Source organism: Carcharodon carcharias, chromosome 18 (genome assembly GCF_017639515.1).
Source record: "Carcharodon carcharias isolate sCarCar2 chromosome 18, sCarCar2.pri, whole genome shotgun sequence".
Taxonomy (NCBI): domain Eukaryota; kingdom Metazoa; phylum Chordata; class Chondrichthyes; order Lamniformes; family Lamnidae; genus Carcharodon; species Carcharodon carcharias.
The window spans coordinates 82,847,380-82,869,555 of NC_054484.1; the positions used below are offsets into that span (position 1 = coordinate 82,847,380).

The window sequence follows — 22,176 nt, forward strand, 5'->3', positions numbered from 1 at the left end:
CTAAATGGTGAGAAACTGTAGAGAAGTCTGTAGCTAGACTTGGGAATCCAAGTTCAGAAATCATTAAAATCTAATTAGATATAAAAAGTGATTTAAAAAGCTAATGGAATGTTAGCATTTATCCCAAGGAGACTGGAAAACAAACAGGTGGTGTTTTGTCTTGAGTTTGGGGTCTGATGGGGTTTCTTTAGGATTTGCCTGTTTCCTTAAGAATGCTACCATAGACTATTATTCATGTTTATTTAATTTAAACTATTGTTGTTCATTTAAAGATCTATATACATCTCAGCACTTTCCACAACGTTGTACTTCTGCTTCCCACCAGATCGTAGTCTCTTAGTGACGTGACATTGTATCATAGTTACATCAGTATCAGGTAAAGTTAACCCTTTACATCTCCCCCCAAGTTTTTATCCCAACTATATACATCCTCCTACATTTCCCCTCAAAGGCTCAGTCTTCACAGGATCAGTCTCTGTGGTGCCTTGACCAATCTCCCTGATCTGGCCCTGACTTCATTTTGAGGTTGAGGGCGAACTGCACTTCCTCGTTCGATAAGAGTATCTTCCATCTGGGTGGTTGTAGAGTTTTCCTTGTTTCTGATTCCTTGTCTCCATCCAGATCTGGATAATAAGTCCAAGGTTCCATTGGTTTCCTCCCCAATGGTATCAAGGCTTTTTGGGTCCTTCTGATATTTCCCTTGTCCATTTTGATTCTATAAGGTCTTGGTTGTGGAGCTCTTTCTGTTACAATTCCCTCTGCCTGTTGATCTCGTCTCTCCCCAGCCGTAGCACTTTTGAGTCTCATGCTCTGTGCCTGAGGTTGACATTACGATCTTGACTGTCTCTTTGTTGCTCCTCACGCTTCCTAACTTTCTCCCGATCATCTGAGATAATGTTATATTGTAATGTTTGTTGTAGAGCTGGAGGTTGTGTTTGTAGCTGTCTTCCCATCAATAATTCTGATGGTGAGAACTGGTTTTTTAGTGTAGCTCTGTAGTTAGGAAGGCTAAGTTAATATCTTTGTCCCTTTTCATCAATTTCTTGATTGTTTGAATGCTTCTTTCTGCTTCTGTTTTTGACTGAGGATATCTAGGAGAGCTAGTCACATGTATGAAACCATATTCCTGCACAAAGTTGTAACACAGCTTGTTAGCAAACTGAGGTCCATTGTTTGACACCACAAAGTCCGGGATGCCACGTGTCACAAGGATTCTCAGTGATGTAATGACTGCCTCCGCCGTGATGCAGTGCAGCCTACTCACCAGACCATGCGGAGTAGTAATCAGTGACAATGCTGAAAACGCTGCCTTTAAACTCAAATAAACCCATTCCCAGGCGCTACCATGGCCGCTGGGAAAAGTGGAGGGTACCAGTGGTTCACTCTCTTTTGGCTGTTCACTGCACATAAAACGATTCATGATGAACTATTCAATGGAGTGGCTGATGCCTGGCCACCAGACTGACTGCTGGGCTCTTCCTGGCATTTCATTATTCCCAAGTGACCTTGATGGATTTCCTGGATAATTTGAAAGTGAATTGTTTTAGGGATGACTAGTCTGTCATTAAGAAATTAAGAAATCATGAATGAATGTGAGATATTTTCTCTGTTTGAAGTATTGGCGAAGTACTGGGTTGTTAGGAGTATAAGCTGGCCATCCTTTCTGGCAATACTCTTTTGTTAGAATGCATTTGTCTTTCTGTTGTTGTGCTTGCTTTATCTATTGTAATCTCTTTCCCGTGGCTGGTCAGTGTTTAGTAATGAACAAAATATATGCTTTTTAAAAGTTCATTCACAGGATGTGGTCTTCGCTGGCTAGGCTAGCGTTTATTGCCCATTCTTAGTTGCTCTTGAGAAGGTGGTGGTGAGCTGCCTTCTTGAACTGCTGCAGTCCATGTGGTGAAGGTATTGACAGTGCTATTAGGAAGGGAGTTCCAGGATTTTAACCCAGTGACAGTGAAGGAATGGTGATATATTTCCAAGCCAGGATGGTGAGTGGCTTGGAGGGGAGCTTCCAGGTGGCGGTGTTCTCATCTATCTGCTGCCCTTGTCCTTCTAGATGGTAATGGTTTGGAAAGTGCTGTCTAGGGAACCTTGGTGAATTCCTGCAGTGCATCTAGTAGGCTGCTACTGTGCGTCAGTGGTGGTGGGAGTGAATGTTTGTGAATGTGGTGCCAATCAAGTGGGTTACTCATCGCACGATTTCTAGCCTCTGACCTGCTCTTGTAGCCACAGTATTTATATAGCTAGTCCAGTTCAATTTCTGGTCAATGGTGACTCCCAGGACGTTGATGGTGGGGGATTCAATGATGGTAATGCCATTTAATGCCAAGGGGCAATGGTTAGATTCTCTCTGTTGGAGGTGGTCATTGCCTTGTGTGGCACGAATGCTACTTGCCACTTGTCAGCCCAAGCCTGGATATTGTCCAGGTCTTGCTGCATTTGGACATGGACGGCTTCAGTATTTGATGAGTTGCGATTGGTGCTGAATATTATGCAATCATTAGTGAACACCCCCACTTCTGACCTTATGATGGAAGGAAGGTCATTGATGAAGCAGCTAAAGATGGTTGGGCCTAGGACACTAACCTGAGGAACTCCTGCAGTGTTGTCCTGGAACTGAGTTGGTTGACTTCCAACAACCACAACCATCTTCCTTTGTGCTAGGTATGACTTCAGCCAACGGGGTTTTTCACCTGATTTGCATTAACTCCAGTTTTGCTAGGCTTCCTTGATGCCACACTTGGTCAAATACTGCCTTGATGTCAAGAGCAGTCACTCCCACCTCATCTCAGGAATTCAGCTCTTTTATCCAAGTTTGAACCAAGGCGATGAGGTCAGGAGCTGAGGGTGAGGAACCCAAATTGGGCATCAGCAAACAGGTTATTGCTAAGCAAGTGCCACTTGCTAGCACTGTTGATGACCCCTTCCATTACTTTACTGAAGAGAGTAGACTGATGGGGTGGTATTGGCCAGGTTGGATTTATCCTGCTTTTTGTGTACAGGACATACCTGGGCAATTTTCCACATTGCTGGGTGCATTCCAGTTGTAGCTGTACCGGAACAGCTTGGCTAGGGGCATGACAAGCTTTGGAGCACAAGTCTTCAGTTCTATTGCCGGAATATTGTCAGGGCCCATAGCCTTTGTAGTATGCAGTGCTTTCAGCTGTTTTTTGATATCACATGGAATGAATCGAATTGGCTTAAGACTGGCATCTGTCATATTGGGGACCTTCAGAGGAAGCCAAAATGGGTCATCCACTTGGCACTTCAGGCTGAAGATTGTTGCAAAAACCTCAGCCTTATCTTTTGCACTGCTGTGCTGGGCTCCCCCATCATTGAGAATGGGGATATTTGTGGAGCCTTCTCCTCCAGTGAGATGTTTAATTGTTCACCACCATTCACGACTGCATGTGGCAGGACTGCAGAGCTCAGACCTAATCCATTGGTTGTGGGATTGCTTAGCTCTGTCTATCACTTGCTGCTTATGCTGTTTGGCACGCAGACAGTCCTGTATTATAGCTTCACCAGGTTGACATCTCATTTTTAGGTATGCCTGGTGCTGCTCCTGGCATGCCCCCTTGCACTCTTTAATGAACCAGGGTTGATCCCCTGGCTTGATGGTAATGGTAGAATGGGGGATATGCCAGGCCATGAGGTTACAGATTGTGTTTGAGTACAATTCTGCTGCTGCTGATGGCCCACAGCGCCTCATGGATGCCCAGTCTTGAGTTGCTAGATCTGTTTGAAATCTACCCCATTTAGCACAGTGGTAGTGCCACACAACATGACGAAGGGTATCCTCAGTGTGAAGGCGGGAATTTGTCTCCACAACGACTGTGTGGTGGTCACTCCTACCGATACTGTCATGGACAGATGCATCTGTGGCAGGCAGGTTGGTGAGGATGAGGTCAAGTATGTTTTTCCCTCTTGTTGATTCTGCCGCAGACCCAGTCTAGCAGCTATGTCCTTTAGGACTCGGCCAGTAGCTCAGTCAGTCCTACCGAGCCACTCTTAGTGATGTACATTCTGTGCCCTTGTCACCCTCAGTGCTCCTTCAATTGGTGTTCCACATGGAGGAGCACTGATTCATCAGCTGAGGGAGGGCGATATGCAGTAATCAGCAGAAGGTTTCCTTGCCCATGTTTGATCTGATGCCATGAGTCTTCATGGGGCCCAGAGTCGATGTTGAGGACCCTCAGGGCAACTCCCTTCCGATTGTAGACCAGTGTGCCACCACCTCTGCTCGGTCTGTCCTGCCGGTGAGACAGGACATACCCAGGGATGGTGATGGTGGTGTCTAGGACATTATCTGTAAGATATGATTTCGTGAGGGTGCCTATGTCAGGCTGTTGCTTGACTTGTTTATGAGATAATTCTCCCAATTTTGGCACTGGCCCCCAGATGTTAGTAAGGAGGACTTTGAAGGGTCAACAGGGCTGAGTTTGCCATTGTCACTTCTGGCACCAAGGCCAATGCCGGGTGGTCCATCTGGTTTTATTCCTTTTTGGAGGCTTTGTAGCAGTTGATACAACTGAGTGGCTAGTTAGGCCATTTCAGAGGGCATTTAAGAGTCAACCACATCGCTGTAGGTCTGGAGTCACATGTAGGGCAGGTAAGGATGGCACATTAATAAAAACAAAAAACCGCGGATGCTGGAAATCCAAAACAAAAACAGAATTACCTGGAAAAACTCAACAGGTCTGGCAGCACGGCGGAGAAGAAAAGGGTTGACGTTTCGAGTCCTCATGACCCTTCAACAGAACTGATTGAATATTAGAAGAGGGGTGAAATATAAGCTGGTTTAAGGTGGATGGGGGGGGGGGGGGAGGTGGGGGAGAGAGGTTGGGGGGGTGGTGGTTGTAGGGACAAGCAAGCAGTGATAGGAGCAGATAATCAAAAGATGTCACAGATAAAGGAACAAGGATGTGTTGAAGGTGATGAAATTATCTAAACGAATGTGCTAATTAAGAATGGATGGCAGGGCACTCAAGGTACAGCTCTAGTGGGGGTGGGGTGGAAAGACTAACAGGGCATACAAGATTTAAAAATAATGGAAATAGGTGGGAAAAGAAAAATCTATATAAATTATTGGAAAAAACAAAAGGAAGGCGGAAGAAACAGAAAGGGGGTGGGGATGGAGGAGGGAGTTCAAGATCTAAAGTTGTTGAATTCAATATTCAGTCCGGAAGGCTGTAAAGTGCCTAGTCAGAAGATGAGGTGCTGTTCCTCCAGTTTGCGTTGGGCTTCACTGGAACATTGCAGCAGGCCAAGGACAGACATGTGGGCAAGAGAGCAGGGTGGAGTGTTAAAATGGCAAGCGACAGGGAGGTTTGGGTCTTTCTTGCAGACAGACCGCAGGTGTTCTGCAAAGTGGTAGCCCAGTTTACATTTGGTCTCTCCAATGTAGAGGAGACCACATTGGGAGCAACGAATGCAGTAGACTAAGTTGGGGGAAATGCAAGTGAAATACTGCTTCACTTGAAAGGAGTGTTTGGGCCCTTGGATGGTGAGGAGACAGGAAGTGAAGGGGCAGGTGTTGCATCTTTTGCGTGGGCATGCCTACTAGAGCTGAGTGCCCTGCCATCCATTCTTTGTTCCTTTGTCTGTGACATTTTTTGATTAGCTGCTCCTATCACTGCTTGCATGTCCCTACAACAACACCAACCCCCCCACTTCTCTCCCCCCACCTCCCCTCCCACCTTAAACCAGCCTATCTTTCAGCCCTCTTCTAATATTCAATCAGTTCTGTTGAAGGGTCATGAGGACACGAAACGTCAACTCTTTTCTTCTCCGCCGATGCTGCCAGATCTGCTGAGTTTTTCCAGGTAATTCTGTTTTTGTTTTTGTTTTGGATTTCCAGCATCCGCAGTTTTTTGTTTTTATCTCTGTGTTTAATTGACTGCCACTGCTCTTCAAGAAATGCCTACCTTGAAGAAGTTTTGTTCCTCTCTGTGACAAGATTTCCGTATCTCTTTTGCCTTGTTCACCTTCATTGCTTTCCATTTCTCTCCTGGTGTTTGACAAGGTGTTTACTAAAATCCGCTTTCACAGTCATATCTCCTTTCTCAGTGATTGTCTCCATCTCCGACTTACCCCACGTGGATTTCAACTGAAATTCCATCCCTCTTGTTTCGAACCCACCCAGGATTACAGGTATCTCCGGGACATAAAACATTTCTCGGACTGCTGTTCCTGTCACATTCTGAGATCCACACTCAGTGCCATGCGCCGCCATATGAACACACTTGACCTCTCCCTTCGGCAGCACCGCCGCACCCTTTTTCAAAGCTGTGCGTGCCCCCAGTTTCATTTTATTCTTTGTCTCATCCGACGCCGCAACAAGAAACTTTTTCTCTCAAGTGCTAAGGAATGCAAGCTCCAACAACTCATCGACACCAACACACATCTAGGATCCTCCACCCCTGCCTGTCCCTCCGTCCCCACCCCATCTTCCAATCCCAGCCCCAGCCGTGTATTCACTATACCCCCTGACCTTCCCCTCTCCGATGCTGAATGTTCAGTGCTCAGCAAAGGACTTTGTTTCATACCCTTACGCCCTCATCTCAATGAATATCGGGCTCAGCACGATGCTGAACTCTTCTTCCGCCGTCTTCGTCTCCGTGCTCACTTCTTTGGGCAGGAGTCCTCTCCCCGTTCAACGGATCCTTTTACCCACCTCCAATATTCTCCCTCCACCTGGACCCCTCCCTCTGGATTCTTACCTTCTCTTGATCTTTATATTGAGAACTGTCGGCGTGACATTAGTCGTCTCAATTTCACTGCTCCTCTCACCCATTCTAATCTGTCTCTTTCTGAATTTACTGCACTCCATTCTCTCAGGTCCAACCCCAACATTGTCATCAAACCCGCTGACAAAGGTCGTGCTGTTGTTGTCTGGCGCACTGACCTCGACCTTGCAGAGGCTGAGCGTCAACTCGCAGACACTTCCTCCTACTTCTCCCTGGACCATGATCCCACCACTGAACATCAAGCCATTGTTTCCAGGACTGTCACTGACCTCATCTCCTCTGGAGATCTTCCTCCCACAGCTTCCAACCTGATAGTCGCCCAACCTTGGACGGCCTGCTTCTACCTCCTACCCTAAATCCACAAACAGAACAGTCCCGGTAGACCGATCGTGTCAGCCTGTTCCTGCCCCACGGAACTCATTTCTCGTTATCTTGACTCCCTTCTCTCTCCCCTTGTCCAGTCCCTTCCCACCTGCATCGTGATTCCTCTGATACCTTACGTCACGTCAACAATTTCCAGTTCCCTGGCCCCAACCGCTTCCTCTTCACCATGGACGTCCAATCCCTCTACACCTCCATCCCCCACCAGGATGATCTGAGGGCCCTTAGCTTCTTCCTCGAACAGAGGCCCGAACAATCCCCATCCACCACTACTCTCCTCCGTCTGGCTGAACTTGTTCTCACACTGAACAATTTCTCCTTCAACTCCTCTCACTTCCTCCAAATAAAAGGTGTGGCTATGGGTACCCGCATGGGCCCAGCTATGCCTGTCTCTTTATGGGGTATGTGCAACATTCCTTGTTCCAGTCCTACTCCGGCCTCCTCTCACAACTCTTTCTCCGGTACATCGATGATTACTTCGGTGCTGCTTCATGCTCTCGTCGGGACTTGGAAAAATTTATTAGGTTTGCTTCCAATCTCCACCCCTCCATCATTTTCACATGGTCCATCTCTGACACTTCCCTCAACTACTGCTCCTCACACCCTGCTTCCTGTAAGGACTCCATCCCATTCTCTCAGTTCCTTTGCCTCCGTCGCATCTGTTCTGATGATGCTACCTTCAAAAACAGTTCCTCTGACATGTTATCCTTCTTCCTTAACCGAGGTTTTCTACCCACGGTCGTTGACAGGTCCCTCAACGTGTCCGGCTCATCTCCCGCGCATCCGCCCTCACGCCTTCTCCTCCCTCCCAGAAACATGATAGGGTCCCCCTTGTCCTCATTTATCACCCCACCAGCCTCCGCATTCAAAGGATCATCCTCCACCATTTCCGCCAACTCCAGCATGATGCAACCACCAAACACATCTTCCCTTCACCCCCCCAGCGGCATTCCGTAGGGATCATTCCCCCCGGGACACCCTGGTCCACTCCTCCATCACCCCCTACTCCTCAACCCCAACCTATGGCACCTCCCCATGCCCACGCAAAAGATGCAACACCTGCCCCTTCACTTCCTGTCTCCTCACCGTCCAAGGGCCCAAACACCCCTTTCAAGTGAAGCAGCATTTCACTTGCATTTCCCCCAACTTAGTCTACTGCATTCGTTACTCCCAATGCGGTCTCCTCTACATTGGAGACACCAAATGTAAACTGGGCTACCGCTTTGCAGAACACCTGCGGTCTGTCCGCAAGAAAGACCCAAACCTCCCTGTCGCTTGCCATTTTAACACTCCACCCTGCTCTCTTGCCCACATGTCTGTCCTTGGCTTGCTGCATTGTTCCAGTGAAGCCCAACTCAAAATGGAGGAACAGCACCTCATCTTCTGACTAGGCACTTTACAGCCTTCCGGACTGAATATTGAATTCAACAACTTTAGATCTTGAACTCCCTCCTCCATCCCCACCCCCTTTCTGTTTCTTCCGCCTTCCTTTTGTTTTTTCCAATAATTTATATAAATTTTTCTTTTCCCACTTATTTCCATTATTTTTAAATCTTGTATGCCCTGCTAGTCTTTCCACCCCACCCCCAGTGGCGCTGTACCTTGAGTGCCCTACCATCCATTCTTAATTAGCACATTCGTTTAGATAATTTCACCACCTTCAACCCTTCTTTGTTCCTTTACCTGTGACACCTTTTGATTATCTGCTCCTATCACTGCTTGCTTGTCCCTACAACCATGCCACCCCCCCCACCCACTTCTCTCCCCCCACCCCCCACCCCCCAACCACCTTAAACCAGCTTATATTTCACCCCTCTTCTAATATTCAATCAGTTCTGTTGAAGGGTCATGAGGACTCGAAACGTCAACTCTTTTCTTCTCCGCCGCTGCTGCCAGACCTGCTGAGTTTTTCCAGGTAATTCTGGGTTTTGTTAAGGATGGCACATTTCCTGCCCTAAAGGGCATTAGTCCTTTAGGTGACATTAGTGAACCAGATGGGTTTTTACAACATTAGACAATGTTTTCATGGTCATTATTAGACTTCTAATTCCAGAGTTTTATTGAATTCCAATTCCACCATTTGCCGTGGCAGGCTTTGAACCTAGATCCCCGAACTTTACCCTAGGTATAAGGATTACTAGTCCAGCAACAATACCATTATGCCATTACCCCCCACCCCCACCGTTCCTCAATAAAATTTAAATCTTCCAGTTTGATTCCTTTCACTGATATTCTTGATAATGCATCTGCTGTCATTTGGTACTTTCTGTGAAAATACTCAGTAACTGAATCGTATCTCATGAGCCTCTCTCTAAACTTTGAATTCTAGGCTGAAATTTTTAAATCTCCTTTATGTCAAGAACAGTAACCAAAAGTCTGTGATCAGTTTAAATTTTAAACCTTAATCCCATGACATAATTGGAGAACTTCTCACAGGTCCGTGTGGCTGCTGATTCTTCTTTCTCAATGTTGCATACCTTTTCTCTGTGTCTATGAGAGTTTTGAGGCATAATAAACTAGTTATTGTTGAACTTGAAACAACATTGCACCCAAGTCTGTAAATGTTGAGACACTGCTACAATTGTTGGCAACAATGGATCATAGTGCGCTTGAAGGTTTGGTGAAATTGGGAGATTTTTGATCTTGGCAAAAGCATTTTGCTGGTCCAAGTTTGAGCACCACAGTTGACCATGTCTCAACAGCTGTTGTAACAGCTCCTTGATTTCCACCAAGTTTGGTAGGAACTTGCCATCTTGATGGAGCACCCCAAGGAAATTTTGCAATTCTGTGATGTTTTTAGGCATTGAGAACTTTCTAATGACTTTGGTTTTCTGTGGGTCAGCGGTAATTCCCGAAGCTTGCACAATGTGCCCTAAGAATTGTATCATAGGCTGTTCAAATTCACATTTGTAGTTTAATGTCAAATCTGCTGGAGATCCATGCGGGTCTGTGTGCCATGGTCTGTATTGTGGAGGAGTCCATGCGGAACATAAGCACTGCATTGAGCCTCATGGTCGCGCGCACTGCCTCCTCCATTGAGAGAGTGTCGACTCTCATGAAGAGGCAGCTCCAGGAACAGAATCAGGGGTCTCTGGGGTTGCGCTTGAACCTGCAAGCCCTCATACAGGCACTGACCTCAGGTAGTCAGTGACAGTGTGGGAGATGGATGAGGCACGCAGTATCCGAGTTAGGTGTCCATCCATCAATAGTGAACAGGGAGGTCCAGAGTGACCTCACTTTGGCACACGAGCTGCCTGTCGTCTCTGCAGCTTTTCTCAGGGCGCTCCGCATGATGGCAGCAGTTCCCCCACCTCTCTACCAGTGACCGTCGCATCTGATGAGGCTGCCATGACTGGTGAGATGCCAGCCGTGGCACAGGCCACTCCCTCCCAGGCAGGACCAGCACAGGCTCCACTGACCAGAGGACAACCACCAAGGTGATCAAGGCCAACAGGACAGCAGAGTCAGCAGCTGCCTCCAATGCCACTGCCAACGAAGGGTGGGGTGGAGTGACACCAAGTTGTAGCATAGGCAAATGTAAGTTTAAGGCACCAAGAACACAAGAGACACTGGTCACGGGTGATCTTCTGTTGTGCAATGTCTTATATGTATTGGTCCGGGGTTGAAGGCCAGAGAAGGTTATGTTAATTCGTTTGGATTGTCAAAATGAGATAAATTGTGTTTTTGTTGTAACAGCCTGAGTATGCTTCACCTTTTTTATTTTTTTGGTGCAGGGTACCCCAGTATGTAATGCTGGACATGAGTGGCTGTAAACTTTATTGCACAGGCACTGAGTGGACTTTGTGTTCAAATGAAAGGGTCATTTCAGACACCTGGAATGGAGGACACACCCCAGGCATGAGGTGGAAGCAGATCTTTGGCAGCTTAGCTGAAGGAGCATTGGACCAAGGCGTTCCTGGTGTCCCTGCCTCCCTGGAGATTACAGAGGTCTGCCTCCATCCCTCAGTGTTCTCCTCACCATGCTCCTCTTCTGACTCACCACTGGATTCATCCTCTGTGGCCTGTGGAGCTGCCTCAAGATCCTCTTCCTTCAGTGGGTCCCCCCTTGTCAGTGCCAGATTGTGGAGAGCGCAGCATGAAACCACTATCAGTGACACCCGCTCTGGAGGGTATTGTAGTGCTCCCCCTGAACGGTCCAGGCATTGGAAGCACATCTTCAGAAGACCTATGGTGCTCTCTATCACTGCCCTTGTGGAAGAATGGCACCTATTATAATGTTTCTCTGCCTCTGTTCTTGGGTGGCGGAGAGGCGTCATAAGACACCTTTTCAACAGATAACCCTTGTCAATCAGCAGCCATCCATCCAGGCGGGCTGGAGCACTGAAGAGCCTCGGCACATGGGAGTGTCTCAGGATGTAAGCTTTATGGGAGTTACCAGGGTACCGTGCACAGACTTTGCAGAATCTGTGTCCTGTGGTCACAAACTATCTGGACATCCATCTAGTGGAATCCATTCCTGTTGACGAAGGCACCCAGCTGACCCGCTGATGCCTTGATGGTCACATGTTTAGTCTATTGCACCCTGGATCGGGGGAACCCAGCAATCACTGCAAAGCTTCTGACTCGCTCAGTCTGGCTGGCCTCGTCCGTACAGAAATGAATAAAGGTCAGTACCTGCCTGAACAGAGCTTCTGTCACCTGCTTGATGCAACTGCAGACAGCTGATTGGGAGAATCCACATTGATTCCCCCACTGAGCCCTGGAAAGAGCCGGAGGTATAGAAGTTGAGGGCCACTGTGATCTTCAGAGCCACTGGCATGGGGTGTCCACCCACACAGTCGGAACTGATCTCAGGCCCAATCATCTGACAAATGGAGGTCACTGTCTCCCTTGAGAGGCGGAGCCTTCTTCAGTATTACACCTCAGATATATTGAGGTAGCTGCATCTCCGCCTGTAAACCCTGGCAGCAGGATAGTGGCAACTTCTGCGGCCCCTTCCACCTTGGACTTCCTGCTGGCCCTGCGCCCCTTGGGCCTGCACCTCTCCTCCCACAGGTCGCTCCCCTGGAAGCTGCGTAGGGACACCTGGTCTTCTCTCCCTTCTGCTCCTCTCTTCCTCCTCAGAAAAGGTGCCACCAGCGGAGACCACAATCCCCTTTACCAGGGTAATGGAAGGCTGTCTGATACCGGGAAGGGTCCACACAGTCAAAATTCTCCGGTGGCCTTGGAGACACCAATGAGTCCTGAAATGAAGCCTAGAAATTCTAAGAATGAAGCTCAGAACAGAGATGAAACTGTCATGTTCAAATAAGCAACCAGCTGCAAACTATCTCCCAAACCTTTCTCAACTGACATTGACAATATTGCTGACCCTTATTATCCCGCCCTCGGATGAGTTTTTGCAAAATGTGGGCTGCCCGCCTGCCCGTGGGACAAGTGCGAAATTGCACGGGCATCATAAAATCTGGATTAATTAGGTTTTTAGTGGCCTTAAGTGGCCTATTAAGTGATGGTGGGCGTGGCTCTGACACCCGCGCATGCCCACCGATCTGAAGATTGCACACATGCGGGATAACATCAGGAAGCTCGCTCGACGTCTTCTTGCGCTATTGGGTCGGGCGCGCCCACTGGCAAGCGTAAAATTCTGTCCATAGGCTTAGCATCCACCCTTAGGGTTAAATGATATTCTGTTTTCAAAAGCCTGAAAATAGGAATGGAAATTCGTTTCTGAATACATTACAGACTGCTTGTCAGCAAACTTGTAAATCAACTGCAAGTATACATTTTTGCTCAATAATGATGCCCTCTGGCTCTGTATAACATACAGAGATTCAATAGTTTATTTATCTTTCCATCTTAAACTTGCCAAGTTTTGGCCTATTACTTTCAGTGTTCTGTCCTGGATCTTGCAACTGGTTGGAGCATGATTTTAATGTTACATTTTGAAGCCATTTTACTTCAGATAATACTGAAAAACCTGCTCCAGTATCTAGCTTGAATTCTGTGGGGTGACCATCAACTTCTAATTTAATGCTCCAATAATTATTTTCTATTTCATTAACTTCTCCTAAGAAGGTTATTTGTTTTTTTCTGTGGCTCTTCCACTTCTTGAATTTGATTTTGATTTGGACTTGTTATTTTCTCTTTCTTTGTGTGAGCTATTTTAAATCAGCGGACAATTTTAAAGTGTCCTAACTTTCCACAGTTGTGGCAGTCAGCTCCCCCTGCTGGATATTCTTCCCGCTTGTGTAGGGTTTTCCTGCCACATCAAGAGTGCCTCAAGATGACAATCAGCACGCTTATTCCGATCTTACAGGCTTTTGCTCCAGTACACTTTCTCTTTATTGTCTAATATATTGATTGAATGGCTTCACTCATTTTTTTCCAAGGGACATCACTTTCCTCATGAAAAACTGCTCTGGTTAGCTTCCTAAACTTGGTCTGTCATGCTATTTGTACTGCCTTTGTGAGAGTTAAATCTTCTCTCATTTGCAAGAGACCTGATAGGGTTTTATCTAAGACCCTCAACTACTATACAGTGGCGTATTAATTCATATCTGAGGATCCTATAGTCACAATTATCTGCTAGCCAGTACAGGTCACTTATGAATGAACCCATGCATTTACCCACTTTTTGTTTCCTCTTAATAAATTTTGTTTGCATTGATGTACGCATTGAATACCTAGAGGACTCCTTTGTATAAGCTTGAAGTCTCAGCAACTCTCTGCCTCACTATTACATCATCTACAGTAGTCCCTAGTGTATAGAGTACTGACCTGATCCTTTTATCCCTTCTAATGCAGACCAGGAGCTGTTCTGTATCTGGAAAATCTTGCTTCCTTCAGTTGTCCCAGTGCTGAGCCTGTTGCGAGCCTTCAGCACTTCAGAAAGGGTCTGGGAGTGGCAAGGTAGACCCCATGCTTGTCTTGAGCTCTGGATATATTGGCCTTAGATGGGATGCAGTGCAGATTCACCAGAATCATAAGGTGGCTTAGAGGTGTAGATTATGAAGACAGGTTGCAGAAACGTCTTTAGAAGAAGTGATCTGATTGAAGCGTTTGAAAAGATTCCATTGTGTAGATGCATGGAAACAAATTTCTGTGATAAGGGGATCAAGAACAAGAAGACGTAATCTTAAAATTAGAAGCAGGCTTTTCAGGAGAAAAATCAGGAAGCCCAGCTTTACAGAAAAGGAATTAGGAATTCTCTCCTGCAAACAACACCTTTTATTTGAAGAAAGTGAGTGGAGTTAAAGGAGAAATTCTTTAATGTGAGAAGAAGTTCAGCCAGACGGAGGAGGGTGGCGGTAGATGGGGACTGGTTGGGTCTCTGTTCAAGGAAAAAGTGGCGATGCCTTAGACCTGGTGGAGGATGTAGGTGAAGAGTTAAACAACCATGATAAAAGAGAAGATGGTTAGGGTCAGGAAACTGGAAATTGCTAAAGTACTTAACAACATCAAAATAGTCCAAGATGTTGTTGGGAAGAGACTGGACAAGAGGAGAAAAAAGTAGAATCAAGTTCAGTGGGGCACGAACAGGCTGAAATGATGAGGTTACCGGGGGATTCCTGTTCCTGGATCCGGGAAAGGAGGTGGAGCAGACTGTTCGGGGTTGGGAGACTATGAGGTCGGAGGCTGTGGAGGGAAGATCTCCAGAGAAGATCAGGCTAGTGACAGCCCTGAAGATGATGGCTTGATATTTGGTGGTGCGGTCATTGTCCAGAGGGAGGTAGGAGGAAGTGTTGGAGAGTTGGTGTTTGGCCTCAGTTAGGTAGAGGGTAGCTCACCAGAGAATAGCACTACCCTTTTCAGCAGGTTTGATGACAATGTTGGGCTTAAGAGACCGGAGCGTTACAAGTTCAATTTATTACATTATATCTGCTGCTCAGAATGCAGCGTTCTCTACATTAGAGAGACCAAATGCAAATTGGGTGACCATTATGCTGAACATATCAATTCAGCCTGTAAGCATGACACTGAGTTCCTGGCTACCTATCATTGTAATTCTCTACCTTGTTCCAACTCTGACCTCTGTCCTCAGTCTCCTACAATGTTCCAGTGAAGATCAACATAAGTTTGAGGAACAGCAGGTAATCTTTTGATTAGGCACTTCACAGCCCTCCAGACTCAACATTGAGTTCAACAGTTTCAGACAGTAACCTCTATCTCATTTTGTTTCCTTTTTTTTGGTTGACTGTCTTGTTTTTTTCTCTTTATTTGCTTTCAGATGACATTTTTTGCCATTCACACCTCCTCTAGACACATCTTTTGTTTTTTTACTTGTCCCATTACCACTCCCTTTGGCCTTGCACCACCAACTTCGTATGTACAGGCTATTCGGTGCTGCATCCAGTATATACGGGCTGTTTGGTGCTAAATCTGGTCCATGCAGATATTGGTGCTAAATCTTTTGTTTCTTTACTTGTCCCATTACCACTCCCTTTGGCCTTGCACCACCAACTTCATTGACATTTATTCTCTTCTGCCTTCCACCCTATCACAGATGACCTTCCCTTTTGTCCTTTGTTCCGCCCTCCCCTTTTTCTTTGCTGAATACCTATTGCATTTCTAACCTTTCCTAGTTCTGATGGAAGGTCATCAACCTAAAAATTTAATTCTGTTTTTCTCTCCATAGATGCTGCTTGACCTGCTGAGTATTTCCAGTGTTTTCTGTTCTTAATTTCAGGTTGCCAACATCCGCTGTATTTTGATTTACCAGTATATGCAGGTCATTTGGTGCTAAATCTGGTATATGCAGGCTGTTTTGTAGCTGAATCCGGTATTACAAGCTGTTTGCTGGTAAATCCAGTATATACAGGCCATTTGGTGCTAAATCCAATATGTACAGGCTATTCGGTGCTGCATCCAGTTTATACAGGCTGTTTGGTGCTAAATCTGGTCCATGCAAATAATTTGGTGCTAAATTGGGTAGATGCAAGTTGTTTGGTGCCAAATCAGAAACTGAACTGGACTAGTCATAAATACTGTGGCTACAAGAGCAGGTCAGAGGCTGGGAATCGTGTGACGAATAATTCACCTCCTAACTCCCCAAAGCCTGCCCACCATCTACAAGGCACAAATCAGGAGTGTTGGAATACTCTCCACTTGCCTGGATGAGTGCAGCTTCAACAACACTCAAGAAGCTTGATACCGTCCAGGACAAAGCAGACTGCTTGATAGGCACCACATCCACAGACATTCACTGCCTGTACCACCGACACAATATAGCAGTAGTGTGTACCATCTACAAGATGCACTGCAGGAATTCACCAAGGCTCCTTGGACAGCACCTTCCAAACCCATGACCACTACTGCCTAAAAAGACAAGGACAGCAGATAGATGGGGACACCACCACCTGGAAGTTCCCCTCCAAGCCACTCACCAATCTGACTTGGAGATATATCACCATTGCTTCACTGTTGCTGGGTCAAAATCCTGGAACTCCCTTCCTAACAGCACATTGGGTGTACCTACACTTCATGGACTGCAGTCGTTCAAGAAGGAAGCTTACCACCACCTTCTCAAGGGCAACCTTAATGGGCAACAAATGCTGGCCCAGCCAGTGAAGCCCACATCCCGTGAATTAATAATACAAAAAACCCTGGTACATGAAAGCTGCTTGGTGCTAAATCTGGTGTATGTAGGCCGTTTCATGCTAAATGCAGTATGTGCAACCATTTGGTGATAAATCTGGTACATGCAGGCCATTTTGTGCTATATCTGGTATATGCAGACCATTTGGTTCTATATCCGGTATATACAGGCAGTTTGGTGCTAAACCCAGTATATACAGGCTGCTTGATGCTAAATCAGATTTTTGCAGGACCTTTGGTGCTAAATCCAGTATATGCAGGCCATTTGGTGCTAACTCCAGTATATACAAATTGCTTGGTGCTAAATCCGGTATATACAGGTCTTTTGGTGCTATATCTGGTATATGCAGACTATTTGGTGCAAAATTTGGCATATGCAGGCTGTTTGGTGCTAAATCCAGTTTATAATCTAAGCTAATATAAGCTAAATCAGGTCTATGCAATGTTATGACTGATGCAGTTAATAAGGTGGACTTATTTAAAATTCCCAGAGGGAAACTTTAAATAACTGTCATAACCTATAATTTTAAGTAAAAATACCTGGAAAAACTCAGCAGGTCTGGCAGCATCTGCGGAGAGGAACGCAGTTAACGTTTCAAGTCCGTATGACTCTTCAACAGAACTAAGTAACAATAGAAGAGAGGTGAAATATAAGCTGGTTTAAGGGGGTGGGACATGTAGAGCTGGATAGAGGGCCAGTGATAGGTGGAGATAGCCAAAAGATGTCATAGACAAAAGGACAAAGAGGTGTTGAAGATGGTGATATTATCTAAGGAATGTGCTAATTAATTATTATTAATTAATCTGCCAGACCTGCTGAGTTTTTCCAGGTATTTTTATTTTTGTTTAGCATTTCCAGCATCCGCAGTTTTTTGCTTTTATCCTGTAATTTTACGTGTTATGTTTGAGATGCGACTCTAAATTCAGGAATCAGACCATCAGTTCTTGAGTTATTACATTAAATTAATTGAAACATTTTATTAATTTACACAGGTTAAAAATATATATACACATGGCTACAAATTACTACTATCATAACTTTTAACAAATTCACAAATTAATCTCCATTAAGGCAACAGCAACCCATAGACTTAACCAAACACCAGGCAAAGCATTTTCACCTTATGAATTCAAAATGAGGTTCTTTTCACTTTGGAGCCAGTTGGAGACTTGCAGCTGCCTTTTGATCTTACATTGCCTCTGCTCTGTACATGTGAAAACTACTGAAATTATGCCTAGCACCACTGATTGAATTCAAATTCTCATTGTCTCATCAGTCTCTTTGAACTTTACCTTTTAACAATGAAACCCCTTTCATTGTACCAATTTTATTAGTAATATAAACATATTGCTCGATAGCTGCTAGAAAGGCACCAAGTTTTCACCCCACTTCTTGAATGCTCTATTCAAAAAATGCAAATACATGCTATCTCTCTGTTTACATCTCAAAAATAGTACATATCAAACCAGCTGGCTTTAATCTAATTAAGACATACCTGCAGACTAGCCCTCTATTTTAAAAGAAAAATATTTTCCAAAATATATACATTAATAGCTTCATGACAGCAAGATGTTTGTTGCTAAATTCGGTATATACAAGTTTTTTGGTGCTAAATCAGGTATATGCAGGCCGTTTGGTACTAAAGCTGACATATGCAGGCCATTTGGTGTTAAATCAGGTATATACAAGCTGCTTGGTGCTAAATCCAGTATATGAAGGCTGTTTGGTGCATAATTCAGTATATACAGGCTACTTATTGCTACATTTGGTATATACAAGCTGCTTGGTGCTAAATCTGATATAGACAGGCCGTTTGATGCTGAATCCAGTATTTGCAGACTATTTGGTGCTAGATCCGCTATATTTGAGCTGTTTGGTGCTAAATATGGTATATGCAGGCTATTTAGTGCTAAATATGCTATATGCAGGCCATCTGGTACTAAATCAGGTATATACAAGCTGCTTGGTGCTAATTCCGGTATATACAGACCATTTGGTGCTACATCTGCTGTATATTAGCTGTTTGGTGCTAAATACAGTATATGCAGGCCATCTGGTACTAAAATGGGTATATACAAGCTGCTTCGTGCTAAATCCGGCATATGTAGGCTGTTTGGTGCTAAATCCGGTAGATGTAGGCCGATTGGTGCTAAATCCAGTTTTATACAAGCTGCTTGGTGCTAAATCTGCTATTTATAGATAGTTTAGTGCTAAATCCGGTATTTGCAGACCATTTGGTGCTAAATCTGGTATATGCAGTCAATTTGGTACTAAATCAGGTAGCTTGATGCTAAAAACAGTTGATCTAGGCCAATTGGTACTAAACCCGTTTTCATACAAGCTGCTTAGTGCTAAATCTGGTCTATGCAGACTGGTGCTAAGTTCGGTATGTGCAGGCCATTTGGTGCTAATTGGGTTTGTGCGAGGTTCTTGGTGCTAAATCTGGTATATAAGGCCATTTGGTGCTAAATCCCATATAAGGATGACATTTGGTGCTAAATCTGGTATTTGCAGACCATTTGGTGCTAAATCCATTATATACAACCCCTTTGGTGCTAAATCTGGTATATTGTAGTATTTATGGTCTTATTTAGGGTGCAATGTACCTTTAAGAACAATACTTGTTAAGGAAGATCACATGATCCATAGTAACCAATAGGAGGGTAGCTCAGGCTACCTCAGCAGTCAGTTTAGAGATAGAGTTAGAATTGAAAGCACACATGTATTGCTGCTGAGTATGTTGTAAATAAAGTTAAAATTTCCACCCAAGAACTGTCTGCAGATTAACTCTATCACTAACAGCACAACTTGGCCACCCTACAACAAACTGGCAATGAGGAGACAACAGGATTGAACAGAAGAAATTAAGTTAAAAGGAAATTGGCACTGTACCTCACCCAATGATTGTAAGTAGAAGCTTCCCTTTCAAAATGCCACAATTTGGGAGAATTGATCCTATTGAAGCAGCCACAGATGATTGGTCTCAATACATAGAATGCTTCCCATCCTTTTTTTAAGCGAATGAGCTTATGAGGGAAGAGGTGAGCCATCTTCTTGAGTACCTGTGGGGTCAAAACCTACAGCTTGACTCGAAGTTTGACGGCACCCAGTGCCTCAGATTTTAAGAATTTTGATGAATTGGTGGACCTCATGAAGGGTCACTTCCAACCAAAACCCTTAGTCATGATGCAGAGGTTCAGGTTTAATTCGTGAAATAGAGCCCCAGGTGAGACAATTGCATGCTCCGTGGCAAATTTGAAGCAGCCAGCGGAACATTGTGAGCTCGGTACGACTTTGAACAACATGATCAGAGATCATTTAGTGTTTGATGTGAAGGAGGACACTATTCAGAAAATATTATTGTCCGAAGTGAATCTGGATTTCAAGAAGGTGCTAGAGGTAGAGCTGGCAATGGAAAGCGCTGTAAGAGATTCACAAGCAATACAGGGTGTGCAAAATGGCGCCGTCCTCCACATCAGGCGGGAAACCTCAGCTGAAAAGGGTGTGAAAAAGTGAGACTCTGCCGAGAAGTGGGAAATCGCCCTCACTAGCTGAACAATAAAGAAAAATAACTTAGTAGCAAAATCAAAGAATAATTTCAATAGAGGTGGAAACAAGCAGTCTTTTAGCGATTGGCAGTTTAAAAAAACCGAATGCTACAATTGGCACAGAAATGGACATATGATGGGGCAATGCAAGGAAAGATTCAAGCAGGCTTGTGAACAAAAGAAGCCCAATGAAGTCTACAATGTAGAAGAGCCTGGAACAACAAATTCAGACATTTACTTGTTGTTTAATTTGATAGTTGGAAAGACAGAACCAATATTTGTCACAGAGAAAGTAAATGGCAAACCCGTTAGATTGGAAGTGGACATGGGAGTTTCCACTACAGTAATTGGGGAACATACCTTCAGATATTTGAATAATGATGAACATTAATTAAGTTTAAAAGAAACAGATGCCAAGCTAAAAACGTATACGGGTGAGTACATTCAAGTAAAAGGCATAAACAGAATAACTGTCCATTTTGGAAGCCAATCAGCAAAGCTACCAGTGTTGGTAATGGAAGGCAGAGGACCAAGCCTTCTAGGGTGAAATTGGCTATGGGAAATCAATCTTGATTGGCCACTGAGATTCCAAAAGGAAGCTGGGAGAGTTCCTGTTTTGAAAAGGTGTGTGTAAGGACTCAACAAGAAATGCAGGCTGTCTTAAGCCAGAACCTGGAAGGACAGCAGAAGAAACTTGAGGAAGAGACCCTGCTTGATGACAGAGTTTGAGATGAAGTGAGCGAGCTTCGCAGGGAAAAAGAAAACCTGCTGAAAGATTCCCTCAGGTCAAAGTTTTTACCTCTGGAACAGTACGAAGAGAAACAGAAAAAATTCAGCACTTCTCTGAACAAACTGAAGAATGAGTTGGCAGAGAAGACACAACAATGTTCAATTTTCCAGGAGGCAGCAAACAAATACAAAAAAGAGATGGAAGAGCCGAAGAATCAGCTAAATGAAGCCAAAGAGGCTTTGGAAGCAAAAGTCGCAGAATTTGCCAAGAAGCGGACAGACAATGAAATTTTGGGAGACTCAGCCACTGAGCTCAGACAAGTTGAGCTGGCATCTGAGAGAATTCTGGCCAATAGTGAAGTCAAAAATAAGGCTGAGATTAAATTCTGTGCTAGAAAGAAGAAGGCACGTAGAAAGAAGATACAGAAATACCAATAGGGCTTTAATCCTGGCAGCATACCAATACACTTTCGTACATAGGCCTGGCAATCTAATCACAAACGTCGATGTCCTTAGTCATTTGCCTTTACAAGAGAATGATGAGCATGTCCCAGTTCCATTAGGCCTTGTTTTACTGTAAAATTTTTTAGATTCGTCACCGGTATGTGCTCGACCCTTCACAGATTTGACAAGTTGGGACCCAGTCCTATCTCAAGTACAAGAACAAGTGCTACATGGTTGGTCACAGGAGCTCGTATCTGATGAAATGAAACCTAGCTTCAACAGTTGACATGAAATAATCAGCCAGGATGGCATCGTATTGTGGGGAGCACAAGTGATAGTTCTTCCAAAGGGAAGGGAGTCACTTTTAATTGACCTACACAGCGCACATTCATGATTTTCCCGAATGAAGACCATAGCACGCAGCTGTCTGTGGTGGCCTGGGATGGATGGCGAAATAGAGAGTTTAGTAAAGCACCATGTCAGCAACTGCAAAGGCTGCCAGTGACAACTCCATTACATCCAGATGCGGTTACACATTGACTGCATCGGACCTTTCCTGGGAACAATGTTTCTGCTCATTGTCAATGCCCATTCAAAATGGTTGGATGTATATGAAGTGAAGTCACCAATGTCGGCCGCTACAATTGAGAAACTACATCAGAGTATTGCCATTCACGGACTACCAGAAGTAGTTTCCGATAATGGCACGGCACTTACGATTGCTGAGTTTCAACGGTTTATCAGCCTCAACGGTATCACTCATGTG

General features: G+C 44.9%; 1 protein-coding gene across 5 annotated transcripts in view; it reads left to right on the plus strand.

Moving 5' to 3' along the window:
• ptchd1 (patched domain containing 1) overlaps positions 1-22,176 on the plus strand; it is a 156,990-nt gene that overhangs the window by 14,679 nt on the left and 120,135 nt on the right. Inside the window, exon 1 of one of the 5 annotated variants that reach the window (XM_041210829.1) lies at positions 302-376. The exons of the other annotated variants lie outside the window; for them this stretch is intronic. The gene's annotated coding sequence lies outside the window, so the exon portion shown is untranslated. Of the gene's footprint in view, positions 1-301; positions 377-22,176 lie in introns of those variants that run through there. 5 annotated transcript variants of the gene reach the window in all.